Source organism: Onychostoma macrolepis, chromosome 04 (assembly GCF_012432095.1).
Source record: "Onychostoma macrolepis isolate SWU-2019 chromosome 04, ASM1243209v1, whole genome shotgun sequence".
NCBI lineage: Eukaryota > Metazoa > Chordata > Actinopteri > Cypriniformes > Cyprinidae > Onychostoma > Onychostoma macrolepis.
The window spans coordinates 5,021,740-5,038,001 of record NC_081158.1 but is presented as its reverse complement, the minus strand read 5'-3'; the positions used below and the strand labels follow the sequence as shown (position 1 = coordinate 5,038,001).

General features: G+C 38.3%; 1 protein-coding gene and 1 pseudogene across 1 annotated transcript in view; one reads left to right on the top strand and one right to left on the bottom strand.

Moving 5' to 3' along the window:
* The window catches only part of LOC131538364 (protein NLRC3-like), a 230,206-nt gene that overhangs the window by 103,545 nt on the left and 110,399 nt on the right, over positions 1–16,262 (bottom strand). The gene's annotated exons all lie outside the window — the stretch shown is intronic.
* Positions 1–16,262, top strand: part of LOC131538366 (NLR family CARD domain-containing protein 3-like) — a 74,437-nt pseudogene that overhangs the window by 6,062 nt on the left and 52,113 nt on the right.

Below are 16,262 nucleotides of genomic sequence, written 5' to 3'. Positions count from 1 at the left end.
TATATATTATTCTTATTATTACAATTATTATATTATTGTTGATGGTCACAAGATAAATATTCAGATATTTTCCCCCAGTAATCTGTTTTATTCAAACAATTATGAACATTTTTGCATTTAGATATAGAAGAACTTTGCCTGCTGAATATTAAAAACAAATGAACAAACAAAAAATCTGTATCTCCATGTCTGCCATGCAAATCAACTGTTCCTGCTCATCTCCAGACTGGATCTCTTCTCTCCACTTTCCCTAATTACAGATTCAATTATTAGATCTGTCAGCATTAATATTTTTACTTAGATTTTTTTGGGGGGGTCAAACTGTAACACTGTGTGTCCCAACCAGAAGTGACGTTATAAAAAGTATCTTTTCCATGTAATTTTTGTCCTAACCACCCGCAAGAGCGACACGTGACAATAAGCGACACGGAATTCTATTTTAGAAATGTTTTTTTATTTTCTGCGACGTCACGGCAGGAACAACATACATAATATGACAGTGATAATCTCAGGTAATGATTACGTGCTTTATTCAATGTTAAAAGTGTCTAATGTGAGTTTGAATATTATTTTGCGTGAGGTTTATAGCCATAGTGAAAGCAACACTAGATATTTTACCTCAGATCTTGAAAATAAATTAAAGCAAACTTAGGCTACATTAAAACTGTGAACTCACTGCGAACCAACATCCATAACAAAGATGGTATCACTCACTCACTCACTCACTCAAAACTGTTCAGTCCATTCACATTTGAATCATCTATTTTCCGTGTCCACTTTTCTTTACTTCACATTTGCCATGTTTTTGCTGTCACATAGTATCTGCACTGGATGTGACAAAGCATTGCAAATCATTTGAACTTTGTGTCAGTACACTATAAATAGAACGAGTCATCAGTTTACTGTCGGGGATTTGTCGCGCTGCGCTGCATCCAGTGTAGACAGCATCACTTATTATAATAACTATTGTATTTTGTTGAGCCGTGCCGCTCGCGTCCGGTGTAGATATGATGTAAGTTAATGTTGCTTTCTGATGCTGCGTTTGAATTTTCATGCCACGTTATTTGAAATTAGCACGGGCCAAACATTTTTCTTTGGCTGTCTATTGAGGAACCCTGCTCTATAGTTAGAACAGGAGCTAAAGTTGCCTTTCTTTGGTATCTTAATGAGACAACCGTCTTTTCATTCTGTGGGTACTTGTTCTTCTTCCCAAATCTTCTTAAAAAGGGAATGGAGCATCTCTACTGTAGTCTCTGTGTCAGCCTTTAATGCCTCTGCTGGAATACTGTTGGGTCCTACTGCCTTAACGCTTTTCAATTTCATAATGGCTTTACAGATTTCTTCCTTTGGTGCACTACAGTCTATTGGCAAATCTCTGTCTGCTCGTTGGATATCTGGTGGGTCCTGTGGGGCTGGACTGTTTAACAGCTCCTCAAAGTTTTCAGCCCATCTTCTCTTCTGTCCTTCATCGTCATTTATCTGTTTTCCATCCTTGTCTTTTACTGGTCTTTCTGGTTCACTAAACTTTCCAACTAACTTTTTGGTGGTGGCCTACAAGTCTTTCATGTTTCTGTTTCTAGCTGCTTCTGCTACTAGGGTCTCTACGTAGTTCTTTTTATCTCCCTTTATACTCACTCTTGTTTGCTTGTGTATATTGTTCCTTCCTGTGCCTTGGCTTTCTCTGCACATGTGCAGCTGTTGTTTATTTCTGCTTTCTTCTCTTTTCTATGTTCTATTTTCTTCAATCTTCCGAGATCCACTCCTTGTGATTGTACTTTAGTGGGCCCAAAACTTCTTGGCAGGTTTTCATCATCACCTCATTTACCATCTTCCATTTCTTGTCTACCGTTTCCTCTTCAATTTGTTCTTGCAGGACTTTAAATTTGTTCTTAAGTGTCATTTTAAAGTCCTCCAGTTTGGTTGAATCCCTCAGAAGTGCTGTGTTGAATCTATATCTCCGATTTGACTCCCTTGTCCAATTTCCCCTAAGTTTCAGGTTTAGACGGGTGACAAGGAGATGGTGGTCCGAAGAAACGTCAGCGCCTCGTCTGACTCACACATCTTGGAGGGACCTCCTGAATTTATTGGTAATACATACATGGTCAATCTGGTTCTCGGTGGAGAGGTCCGATGATATCCAGGTAGCCTTGTGTATTTGTATGTGAGGGAAGACGCTTCCTCCTATGACTAGATTTCTTGCAGCGCAAAGGTCAGCAAACCTCTCTCCATTTTTCATTCATCTCCCCCAAGCCCTCTCGTCCCATGACCTCCTCATATCCCAAGTTGTCTCGCCCGATCTTTACATTAAAAATCTCCCATTACATTGGTGACATCTCTTCCTGAGTGACTGCCAATGATGGTCTGCAATCTGTTGTAAAAGTCTTCCTTATTTTCCTCACTGTCATTTGTTGGAGCATAACACTGGATAATATTCATGTTTAGTCTTCTCTTCTTAGTTCTAAATGAAGCAGTGATGAGTCTTGGTCCATGTGCCTCCCATCCAATGAGTGCTCTCTGTGCAGTCTTGGAAAGCATGAAGGCCAGTCCCTGGGTGTGTGACTCATTTTCTTCTTCATGTCCTGAGAACAGCAGTAATTCTCCTGTGGCGAGCCTTTTCTGGCCGGAGTCTATCCATCTGGTCTCGCTAATGCCAAGGATAATTCCTCATCTCTGCTGCCACCTGCGCTGTCTTTCCAGATTCAAACATAGTGCGCACATTCCATGTTCCGATGATGGTGGTGGTCCTGGTGGAAATGATGGTCTTCGGCCTGGTAGCTTCCAATGTCTGGCTTTTACTACCCGGCTTCATAGCATCTCCAGCCGGAGATCCGTCCTCTCCCAGAATCGATAGGTCAGTTGAAATCCTTGTTGGCATTTCTGTAGCAAGATCTTTTTTACGGGGAGGGGTTGCTAGCCCTTCGTCCAACCCTCATCCTTTTACATCCAGGCTTGGGACCGGCAATGGTGGAGATATATATATTTTACTTTTACTTAGAATTACTGCGCTCCTGTTCTATTTCACTCTGTCTGTGGAAAACACAACATCTCAAATGCATTAAATATATTCACTGCTTGCCTTGGTGTATCCATTTGATCCATGATCGACATTAAGGGCTGCTTAACCCTCTGGGGTCGACAAACGCGTATACGCGTTTTGAGGCAGATTTTCCTGGTAAGGCCGAAATGAGCTTGAATTACTCTGCCATTTTTGATCGTACAGATAAAAGCAATACACCATTCGAATCTGTAAGGGGTCTACTTTTATTTGTATACACTCATAATAACAACTAAACTTTGTGCTTCTGAAGAATAAAGAAAACAAACAGGGTGCGCTTCTGTCTTCTCTGTCTCCATGAACTGTTTTTAGAAACGCGTCACTAAAATGAACTGTAACTCAGCAAATACTTCACACAGAGACATGACAAATATATCTATAGAAAGATTGAAGTGTCTACTTTGAAATGAAGCAAGTCTTATTGAAAACAAACATTCTGTGATGAAGTAATCCGTATGAAATCAACACGATGTTCAATCTGTCCCGTCTGACTCATTATCTCTAATGTGATCCCGCCCCCGCTGTTCATATGTAAATAGCCACGTGGTAAGTGCGCGCGTGCAAACGCCCCACAACACAAACAAAGAGGAGGTCCTCATCGCGGCTACTGTTCGTTTCTGGAAGACGCGCTGAGTAAAAGCAGGATTTCCCTCGAAAGAAGAACACGATTTCATCCAGCAGAGGAGATGAGTAAGTAATGTTTCTTTTTTACATTAGTTACCGTTTTATTGTGACACAAACTTGAATGGATTTACTAACAGTTAGCTGGGTTTCCCCCCAAACGACAACATGATGAATGCTACGCGTCTAAGAATGTTTAGACCATGTTTATTATTAATACTCGGTTCACAAATATATTTTAATAGCATGCTAAACAATAATAATTAGTTTCTCAGATATAAAATATCATTTTTTATAGCACAAAGTACATAGTTTTATTGTACAAAGCATGCTTGAGTCTGTGGCTACAGAATCATATCATAGACTACTATAAAATCATACATACTAGACTGTATGACTACAAAATCATAGTTGGGTTTTCCCAAACTATAATTCCTGACTACAATGTTTGAAATCGTGTAAAATATTTTGAATATGAAAGGCAATTCATTGTATTTAAATTTCTTACGGTGCGATGATGTTTTCATGCTCTATATAAAACAATAAAAGTAATATGAGTGTACACTGTAACATGATGAATGCTATGAGTCTAAGTATGTTTAGTACATGTTTATTATTAATAGCCTACTCTGTTCAGAAATAGATTTTAATAACGTGCTAAACAATAATAATTAGTTTCTCAGATATAAGATTTCTTTCTCTTTTATGATAGTGATATATATGATATTTATGATATATATATACAGATGTTCCTGATATTAACATGCTCACAAATGTTTTTTGTTTGTATTTTATTGAATCAGATACCAGCACCAGATGTATCCTGATGTCTCTTCAAACTGTTTTCCTCTGAGAGCTGCACCAACATCAGATGTTCAACTACACTGATATTCTATGTCAAAACAAGCTCCTTCTCTATTGATTGTTTTTTTCTTCTTGAATCCATGGAAAGAAGTAGAAACACTTAAATAAAACGCATAAATATCAGGTATGATTTACTTGTTTCACTTGTTGAACAGAACCTGTTGCAGGAATGACTCAAAGTCTGTTCACATCTCTGTGGTTAGATCAGTGTGCACAATAATGTGTCTTTGACCTTCATTATGTATGTTTTGATTATACTGTGTTGTAAATAAAATACAAATAATTTAAAAAAACCTTTTTCTTCAATCTCCTCACATTCTGTCTTACCTGCCTCAAAGTCACAGTCACACTGATGGGCCATTAGGGGCCCATAGGGGAGGGCCCTTTGTCTCTCAGGTGAGACTCACTTAATATTCATGGCCATTGCCACTCCCTCGCATATAGACCCTCGATCACAAAACATGTCTTGAAAATTTTAAATCAATATATTGTTTTCTGTGAATGAGTAAGCAGAATGATTTTCACATAATTCTGAAGTAAATATTCTAGCCTACAAGACTGATTACTCAAAAGTCTTGTTCAGGACTATTTAGTGTTGGTTTTATGGCCTTATTTCAGCTACATTTTTTTCCCCAAAACTTACAAACCACGCATAATATTTTTTTTCTAAAAAATGCAAACATGTACATCCATCTTGGTCACATATTATTGTAGCACAGTTTGTGCTGAATACAAAAAAAATTACATGTTGGTCAATAGTATGTTTTAAGTAGCTGAAATAAGCACAAATATCAGGGCATGTCAAAACATCTCAAGGGCCCCAAAATGACCTCGGACCCCAGAGGGTTAAGAATAAACATGCACATCAAATTATCCTGACTCACTGAACCTGGATCAAATTAGTGAGAATGTGTGAACTCAGATTGTTGTTTATGGAACCGCTTTAGCGCCGCTTGATTTGTCAGGTTGTTTCCAGTCAGGTTTTGGACTTTAACCCCCGCTTTTCTTAGCTTCTTTTTTAAAACAGCCCCCAGGTCTCGTAATGACAACCAGTCTGTTTTGAGAAAACGTGCACTTCACAGTCTAAAACTTAAAATTATAATTTCAAGGCTGGCCGGGTTGAGTCAGTCATATGAAATATTTTCTTGACAAATAAAACCATATATTAGCATGACATTCACTTTTTATGCTGACAAAATATAGTTTCTATTTAACTAATATGTAGGACAAAGTCAACCATAAATCTTAAGATAATTATTTGTGATGTTTTGGAAAGCCAAGTTATAATTAGTCATTTTTACCTGTATATAACTGAAGTACTCTACAAAATAAAAAGTAGTAATAAACTATATTGTTACCAGAACCCTTAAAATGAGCTAACCTATTGTAGTCAATTTGACTCAAACATGATAATATTTTTGACATCAGTCAAATCACCATTCTGAACACAGCCTACATCAGTGTAAAGCCCTAAACACACTGCACGATTTTGGGCTGTCCCAGACAAAAGATCGGCGTCGTGAAACAATCGTGGCATTTTCTGTGATTGTGGCTCCTAATCTGTGGTTCTGTGTCGTACAGTGAGAGAGGTTTAAAGACGACCGTGTCACGATCTTGCGACCAAAGGTAGCCTGCGATACATCATGATCATCACACAGTGTGTTTGCTGTTACAATCCACGTTTACTGACCAACCAATAAAAATGCGACATGAAATCAACATGGGGCTAAAACAAAACTACCTACCTCAAGCTCTTATCCCTTCCTCTTCCGCCACTTGCACTTTTTTCAGCACACGTAAAAAATACAGCTGCTAAAGTGTGATTTATCATGCTCTTTTTGTTTACCACTAGCGCATACTGATGACATTTTATTCTTCTATAGTAACGTGTCGCAGCGTACGAGTCAACAGGTGTCATCATTGCACAGTCTACACCAGGGGCCTGTACCATGATGGTGGCTAAACAAACTCCGGGTTACAGGATTAGTTTTGAGTTGACAAAACCAAACCGATGCAATCAGGCTTAATTGGTACCATGAAGCAGCTCATCAACTTTCTCTGTCAACTCGGCTTTGATCCTGCTATGATTACTCCACGGGCGTGCACATAAAAGAGTGACGCCGGCACCGAACAACCAATCGCGTTCAATATGGATAGAGCGAGAGCTGTCTATTTTTCTGCGGAGGAGCAAGAAGAATATAAACATGTGTTTCAAGCACGCAGTAATACTGTATCTGCTGCCAAAGCAAGAGAAGAGTGTTGGAAAAAGATCGCTGATTGCGTTAATGCGTAAATTAAACAAATATACATTCAATATTAATTAAAAATGATGTATGTGTGTGCGCGCGCGTGTATATGATGCCTTTACAATAAGGTTGTATTTGTTTAGAGAACGTAATGCATTAGCTAACATGAATTAACAATGAGCGATAGTTTTCAGCATTTATTAATCTAATGTTAATTCCGTTAGTTGTTCAAGTTACTCATGTTACTTCACTGTGCATTAGACGTAATGTTAACATTTTTATTTAAAAATTTATTAATGCTTAAATTAAAATGTATATACGTATACTGTATGTATAAACGTATTTGTATCTAAAAATGTTACTGTATATTAGGCCTGTGTCATATACATTAATAGGCTATTCATTGATTTTTAGATGCAACCCCAACTACAAACGTTCTTGGCAGCAGATAAAGACAAAATATAAAAATATCATTCAAAGTGGTGAGTATTTACCATAACCTTTATTATTTTCGTGAACATTTTCACAAAACTCTTTGCAGCAAACAGAAAAAGTGTGACCTTCGAAAACTGGGAGGGCCACCTCCCCAGAATACACTGTGGCAGAGGAGCTGGCTCTGAGTAGCAATAAGGCGGCCGATTATGGATGGTATTGGTACAGGTGCTGTACAATCTGACCCTGGTGCTGGCTCCTCTAAGCAAGTGACACTGGGTATGTGTGCAATGCATTACTACCTTTTAAAAGTTGTACATGTGGCTGACTGTATGTTCTGCAGTAGAGGAAATACAGTGTCCCTGTTGAAGCCGGCACACATTCACACAGTCTCCCACACAGAGGTGAGCTTGCAGCAGACAGAACACTATGAATATGCTTTACAACAGTTCCGCTTTACATTGGCCTACTTTTTATTTATTAGGGTGAAGCAAATGGCGAAGACACCCTCTCTGTGTGTTCTGAAACCATTGCTGAGGTGAATGCATTGTTTTTTGTTTATGGCACACATTTTAATGTCACACAAATGTGACTGGCCCTTATCTTTTATTGTAGGATTTTTCACAACCTGCCCCACAAACTGATGCCTCTACCTCAATGGGCTTCAGAAGGAATGTGAACAAGGTACTGCTTTAAACCCTTGACATAAATTACAGCCAGTCCTGTGCCTGTATTAACTCCTGCCTTGTCATTTGATTTACCTTAAGATTTGTAATGACTGTTTGTGGTGGAATTATGTTTCAGGTGGAAACTGACTCAGTCAGGGCCCTTTACAAAAGGAGCCTAGAATTGGACTGCACTCTAAAGGAGCTGGACTGTGAGCTGAGGAGCCTCAAATTAAAAAATTAAATTGGAGATCAAACAACTGGAAAAACAGATCTCAGTATGTGAACTTACTAAAACAGGAAACAGATTAGTATGAATACTCAATACTTATTAATGCATCTTTCTCTCTTTCTCCCTCCCTAGCCACATCAACAATAAAACCATTTGAGACCTATCTGCAGTTTCAATGTGCTTTTATTAAGTAAAATATTGTATGGTGACTGCATCTCTGACAGCTGTGCCAGCTGGGTGGTCAAGTGTGATTGGGTCAATTTCATCGGGAGAAGCTGGTTTAGTGGTGGTGCTTGCTCCTTTCTGATAGTGGCTATATTGTGCAGAATGGCACATGCAGCCACTATCTGTGATGCCCGCTCTGGTGACACCCTTAACAGCCGAAGGCAGTTGAAACGTGCCTTTAGGATGCCAAAGGTCATCTCGATCATGACCCTGGTTTTACTGAGGGCCACATTGAACCGGTTTTGTGGCCTTGTCTGAGGGTCAGGATAGGGGTTAGTAAAAATCTCTGGCATGCATAACCCTGTCTCCTACCAACAGGCCATCAAAAAGCCCTGTCACAGAACAGAAAAGGGAAAATTGTATAAGTTTTGCTTTGTCAATTAAAAGAACACTTTAAAGTGTTTTGTACTGTAACTTGCCTTCCTCAAAGCGCTGACACAACACAGACTCACGGAAAATTCGTGAGTCATGCACTGAGCCAGGCCATTTGGCATCCAAGCTTGTGATCATGCATTCATGATCACAAGTTATCTGAAGATGAAATGTACAGTAGATCATTGTCATATGTGTTAATGATTCATCTCACTGAAAATAAGTCATCTTGAATCTATAGTATACCTACCTGAACATTGAGGCTGTGAAAGGACTTTCTATTCACATAATCTGCCTCATGTTCTCCAAGAGCTGTGGAGATTGCAACATGTGTGCAGTCTATTGCTCCTATGACTCTAGGGAATCCTATCATAAGATTAATATATTTGTTAAAAGATTTAGAATAATATTAACATGTACTGTATTGTATAATTTAAGTGTTCTAAGTGAAATCTGCTTTCTGGGGAGAAAAAGTGAATGTATAAAAGTAAATCTGTTCATGTAGTGTCACCCTATCAGTCTTACCGGCAATTTTATAAAAGCCCTCTTTTATGGACATGGTCGATAAATGTCCGGGAACACTATGAATCTATTCATGTACCCCTGCAGTGCGAGGACCACCTTGCGAATGGTTCGACAAACCGTGTTTTCCCAAGGTTCTCTGCATCACCGACCGCATATAAGTACGCATCGCTTGCAAAAAACGCAACGCAATGCATACCATTTGCGGTACAGTAAGAGCATGACTTGACGTGTCACATTTGATATGTGCGGCTCAAGAAGTTCGCAAATATAAGAGATTCCTTCCGCGGAGAATCTGTATCTTTCATACAAGTAAGTATCAGGAAAATCTAGGGATTTTGTCTGTCCCTAAAACTCTTTCTCTGAAGTGCTCGTCTAACAATTTGTGTGGAGATGTCCACAGGATTTGGTAGAAAAGGTGAAGCCATTGCAACAGACCCTGGGATATGTGACGTCACCTATATGTTTCTTTGATCACAGCTGATTGGTCGAATTTCAGTCTGAGATCTCGAATCCAGAACATAACCTGCCCCGGAGCAGGTTAGCCGTGCAGCATAAGATACCATGGCGACAAACAACGCTTAAAGCCGAGCTACCTTCATGGTACCTAAAACCCAGAGTTGGGGCAAACTAAACTGAAACTTACCTGGCTAGCCAGCTAATCCGGCTTCATGGTACAGGCCCCAGGCATCCTCAAATCTGGCCCACTCCTGCAGAGTTTAGCTCTAACCCTAATCAAACACACCTGAGCATGCTAATCAGAGTCTTCAATATCATTAGAAAATCACAGGTAGGTGAGTTTGATCAGGGTTGGAGCTACAGGTGCGTCTCAATAAATTAGAATGTCGTGGAAAAGTTCATTTATTTCAGTTATTTAACTCAAATTGTGAAACTCGTGTATTAAATAAATTCAGTGCACACAGACTGAAGTAGTTTAAGTCTTTGGTTCTTTTAATTGTGATGATTTAGGCTCACATTTAACAAAAATCCACCAATTCAACAAATTAGAATACTTCATAAGACCAATAAAAAAAACACAAACATTTTTAGTGAATTGTTGGCCTTCTGGAAAGTATGTTCATTTACTGTATATGTACTCAATACTTGGTAGGGGCTCCTTTTGCTTTAATTACTGCCTCAATTCGGCGTGGCATGGAGGTGATCGGTTTGTGGCACTGCTGAGGTGGTATGGAAGCCCAGGTTTCTTCTCCTTCAGCTCATCTGCATTGTTGGGTCTGGTATCTCTCATCTTCCTCTTGACAATACCCCATAGATTCTCTATGGGGTTCAAGTCAGGAGAGTTTGCTGGCCAGTCAAGCACACCAACACCATGGTCATTGAACCAGCTTTTGGTACCTTTGGCAGTGTGGGCAGGTGCCAAATCCTGCTGGAAAATGAAATCAGCATCTCCATAAAGCTTGTCAGCAGAAGGAAGCATGAAGTGCTCTAAAATTTCCTTGTAGATGGGTGCGTTGACTGTGGACTTCAGAAAACACAATGGACCAACACCAGCAATCATCACAGACTGTGGAAACTTCACATTGGACTTCAAGCAACATCGATTCTGTGCCTCTCCACTCTTCCTCCAGACTCTGGGACCTTGATTTCCAAATGAAATGCAAAATTTACTTTCATCTGAAAAGAGGACTTTGGACCACTGAGCAACAGTCCAGTTCTTTTTCTCCACAGCCCAGGTAAGACGCTTCTGTCGTTGTTTCTGCTTCAGAAGTGGCTTGGTAGCCCTTTTCCTGAAGACGTCTGAGCGTGGTGACTCTTGATGCACTGACTCCAGCTTCAGTTCACTCCTTGTGAAGCTCTCACAAGTGTTTGAATCAGCTTTGCTTGACAGTATTCTCAAGCTTGCAGTCATCCCTGTTGCTTGTGCACCTTTTCCTACCTAAATTATTCCTTCCAGTCAACTTTGCATTTAATATGCTTTGATACAGCACTCTGTAAACAGCCACACCTTTCAGTAATGACCCTCTGTGACTTACCCTCTTTGTGGAGGGCGTCAATGTTCGTCTTCTGGATCATTTCCAAGTCAGCAGTCTTCTCCATTATTGTGGTTTCAAAGAACAAGATATACCCGAAATTTATACTGTAGGGATGGTCATTTATTGAAACTCAAATGTAAATATTCTAATATTTTGAGATACTGATTTTGACTTTCATGAGCTGTAAGCTCTAATCATCAAAATTAAAACAAAAAACTTTTGAAATGTTTTACTTTACATGTAATGAATCTAAAATATATGAAAGTTTCACTTTTTGAAATAACTTACAAAAAAAAAAAAAAAAATTTCACGACATTCTAATTTATTGAGATGCACCTGTAAACTCTGCAGCAGATTGGCCTTGCAGGGAAAGATTTGAGGAACCCTGGTCTACACACACATCGTAGCATCGTTTATTAGATCCATGTTGCACAGTGTGACATGCAGTGATCTTATAGGATTACTAAAATCGTGCAGTGTGTTGGGCTTTACAGGGTAAGAGAAACAGGTAAAATTAACTCAAAGGGAATTAATTATGATATTCATAAGGAATTTTGACAGAATCACTATTTTTACGGTTGATTAATTGAATCAGCCAGCGATCAGTTGAATGAGCCGTATAACATGAACTCTGCAATGGATATTAATATCCAAAGAATAGTGAAAACACTATTTATTAGCATGGTAAGAAGATCGGCAGTTAACTTGACACATAACACAAGATACTTTTCTTTTCAATACAAACAAGACTTTTGTAATAACTTTGATTAGCTCTTCATTTAAGCTTTTATTTAGAATTTTAGCTTTAGGAAATCGAATCATAGAGATTCGCTATTGCTTTAAGTTGAGTTGAAGGCTGCTCGTTCCCTGGATGGTTGCTTGAGGGAATCCCGAGACTGTTGATTGGCTGCTGGTGCGGTCCTTGCGTGGCGTCACTGGGGAACCTCTTCGGTGGTTTCTTTGTGACGTTGAAAGTGACGCGCTCACTAGAAGTTCTGCTCAGAGTTCGTTTGCGTAGCTTCAGGTCCTAACAGTTTCTTCAGTGAGAAGTTGACAAAGTGTTTTAGTTCTTGTAGATGATCAGCTTGTTGTTAAGTCTGTAGGTGCTTCACAGCGCGATCAGGGGAAGCAAAGCCAAAGTTTTCAAGCAGCGAGCCTCAGTTTTCCAGCAGCGAGCAAAGCCGGGTATCTGTTTTATCGGACTGATTTCAGTCCATCCCATTCACTGTTTGATCCAATCACATTGTCTCTGTAGGGCGGAGCCCCGCCCCGCACGGCCTCATTCCGTGCATATATTATCCGCTTAAAAATATGTCACATGGAGGAAATATCCTAGCATATTTATATAAAGTGTTATAATCATGCCTTATGATGCTAAAAGTCAACATTCATTCTCACCACATAATCACTATCAAGACAAGCATTAATTCAATACCAAACATAACGTATTTGTCATACCGAATACATATACTAATTTTACCTAATAAACGTGTTAAAGCATAGATTAAAAATATAAAATATAAAAATATAAAAACTAAACCCTAATAACCACAGCAAGCTTATAAAAGGCATAAAATACCGCATTAATATATATTGTCTCTTGAGTATATTGCTTTAATAGCAGCAGTCTTTACTGATTGTCCTTTTGGCAAAGTCCATAAGAGTTTGGGTGTTCTTTGCACAAGAAGAGAAAAAGCGCATTCCTTCGAAGGCGGAGAACGAAGATGAGGTCTTGAGGTCATTAGGGTGTCACGTTGTGTAGCTCTGGTGATTTTCTTAGCTCAGACGGAGCTATAAGTCAATCGTTTGTGTTTATCAGAAGCGTAGTTTATGGTAAGCGGGTCGCAGTATCGCGAGCGCTCTGACTCTGGAACCTCTCCAAATAAGCAGTTCTTTGTTCTTAAATCCGTGCAGATGTAGCGCTGTCATTTCATCCTCAAACTTATCGTGGTTTACGAGTCTCCCGAGGTGATAAGGAGAGTATGGCAGGACGCTAGTCAGAAAATTGGGGCGTTGTGTTGGTCATTTGTTAATTTTACGACTCGGCGTGGAGGGGGAAACTCCGTGGAATGTGCTGAGTTGAGATTATATGTGTGTGTTCTTTTCGACCAGGTTCTACACTTTATTGGACAAATCTAAGACATAAACTAATCGAACACATAAGCACACATGCTCACACATTCACACAAGTTGCAGGAAGAGAAAAAGTGAGGAAATAAGGGGTTTCAAGAGGGTGAGAATATGGAATCCAAACTTTATAGCAATATACATATGCAATTTCTTAGGCCTGAATGACCATCAACCATTTAATTAACTATTTAATTAACGAGTTTTCAATGAAGCTATGAAAATTTATATTAATTGCACTAGCTCAGAATCTGAAGGTTTACCTGTGTTGCCTGTGTTAGTGGATTTAATCTGTGGATTAAATCTGTTGCTGCTTTTCTTCAGTGGCATCATCCGCTGAAAGGGGTTTCCTAGGTTGTTGATTTGCTGAAGGTCTAGTAGTGTCTGGACTCTGGAGTGATGTCTTGCATAGCCAATCATTTGGTGCTGACTGATGAATGTTGTGGAGTATCAAGGCAGTTTCAGTTTCAGTTTCAGGACGGGTAGACAGAGTCAGAGACACGGCTTTGCAGCAGAACTTAATGTAGAAAATGAGACTCGACAGAAAAGAAAGAAACATACGTAAAAGACAGGCAAGAAAAGAAGAGTGTGACAAGACAAGATAGCTTATCTCATAATAGTAGAGGAGCAGCAGGCTTTGCAGGCCTGCAAACATGCTGAAAGAGTTCTCGAAGAATGAAAAAATCATAATATTAATATTAACAACAATATTTTTTTCTGTATTTTTAATGTAAAAAATGCAGCCTTGGAGAACATAAGATAACATTAATATTAGTGCTGTCAATCGATTAAAAAAAATAACTAATTAATCACACATTTTTTTCTGAAAATAATCGTGATTAATCCCACCTAACGTTAAAGTTTTTAATTATACTTTTATATTGCAGTAATTTCACATTCAATATTCAAATTAATGTAGGAACAGCATAAAGAAAGTATATTTTTAATATTTGTTAAATGTTATTTGTTAAAATATTTTTTTATGACTGAAGGCAAGTATCACAGATACCAACTGATGTCTCTATGAATTTTTCCCCTAATATTTAACCATTGACTATAGCCATTCAACATTACAGTATAATTGAGAGCTATCAATTTAACACTTATTAGACCTTAAAAAGAACTTTTAATTTAAGTGAACTTAGAACAATCTTCACATAAACCCATTATAATAAATGTCATATAGCTACCTGTGCCCTTCAGCAAGAAAATATAGTCTAATTTAATAAAGTTAGCAAACACTAAATACTAAATTAAATTGAGATAAAGCTTTAAACTTGATTTCCTCTATTTTATTTTCTTTGATTAACAGACATCACAGCAGCTGGTTATTAGCATATTTTGGCTGCTTTAAGAGCTGCTGCTGAACTTGACTGATACTGCACGGATCTGATTCTGCTTTAAACGTGACTCAAATAATAAATATTTACATGCACAGTTTTAAGGCAGCTTTAATTACCGTATTGACCCGAATATAAGACGACCCTGATTATAAGACGACCCCCCTTTTTCCAGATGTACCTAGGCTTTTTGAAAACCAATTCTTGTTTTTTTTTTTTCTCTGTAAAACACATTTTTTTTCTTAAATTATTTTCATATTGCATATTTTTCCTATTTTAATTTTTGTTTTGAAAGTATGGTAAATACTGGTCAAATATACCATTACAATGACATTTAAAAATATACACTTTTTGATATACCATAAAAATAACAGGTAGCCCATATGAATTATACATTTAGGCTATCCATCTCATAGTAGCCATTGTAGAAGTGAAATCTTATTGTAGTCTTCAAATCTGGGTACTGTCTTATGTTTGAAAATCACTTGCAGAAGTTTGGTCCCATCAGGCTAACATGACAGTCACGACTCATGCAGCTGTAAGCTTTTCTTTTTCTTTTGTTTTCACTCGCGATCTTTACAGCATGTTACATCACGTATTTCATGGCACACTCGTTTTATGCATTTTTGGCGCCACCTATTGTTTTGGGTGTATTATTGACATGTCAAAGTCTAGACCCTGAATATAAGATGACCGCGTTTTTTCAGATGTATTTCCAAGAAAAAAACATTGTCTTATATTCGGGTCAATATGGTACCTTTTTTTTGTAACTTCATGACTTAACTGACTACATAACTACAACATTGCATGCTCATAGTTTCATTTGGATTTGAATATGATACAGTGCTTTAATATTGCCTAATAGAGCGCGCGCCGGCACATTTGTGCATGCAATTGAAGAGCACGCACTAATAGCACAGTATAACGGCAAACAGGACAGGAAGATTAATTTTTATTGACATATGGCCTGACAACATCTCATCTGACCACAGTTCACTGATGTTATACTGAAGCTGCGTCGTTACTTGTACTGTTTCCACACTCGTTTGACTCACGCCTGGGGCTGAGGTGAAGTTGGAGCGTGCATCTGAAAAGTCTCCCATTTGATGTGCTTGTAAAGATGTTCCAAGACTAAATAAACGCAATAAACACAATTCTTTAGCAGTTGTGAGTGGGTTAGCCAAACCTAGCCCTGCCCCTGCGTTATATAATTGCGTTAAATATTTTTAATGTGTTAAACTGTAAAAATTAACAAACTGATTTTGACACCACTAATTAATATATATCTTTTCACAATATTACTGTTTACTGTATTTTTGCATGAGACACTTCTTTAAAAAACATAAAATCTCACACCACACTTTTGAACAGTAGTGTATAAAGTGACAAAAATGTGCTATAAAGTAGTCAAATGACTCATGCAATATATTCCACATATTCTGAAATCATAATAATAGCTTTATTAATAATAATGTAATAGATTTTGACCTCATTCACCACATGCTAGTAAAAAAGCCTGCTCAGAAGTGATTCAATTGGCGTTTTAGTAGAAGAGCACATTCTTAAA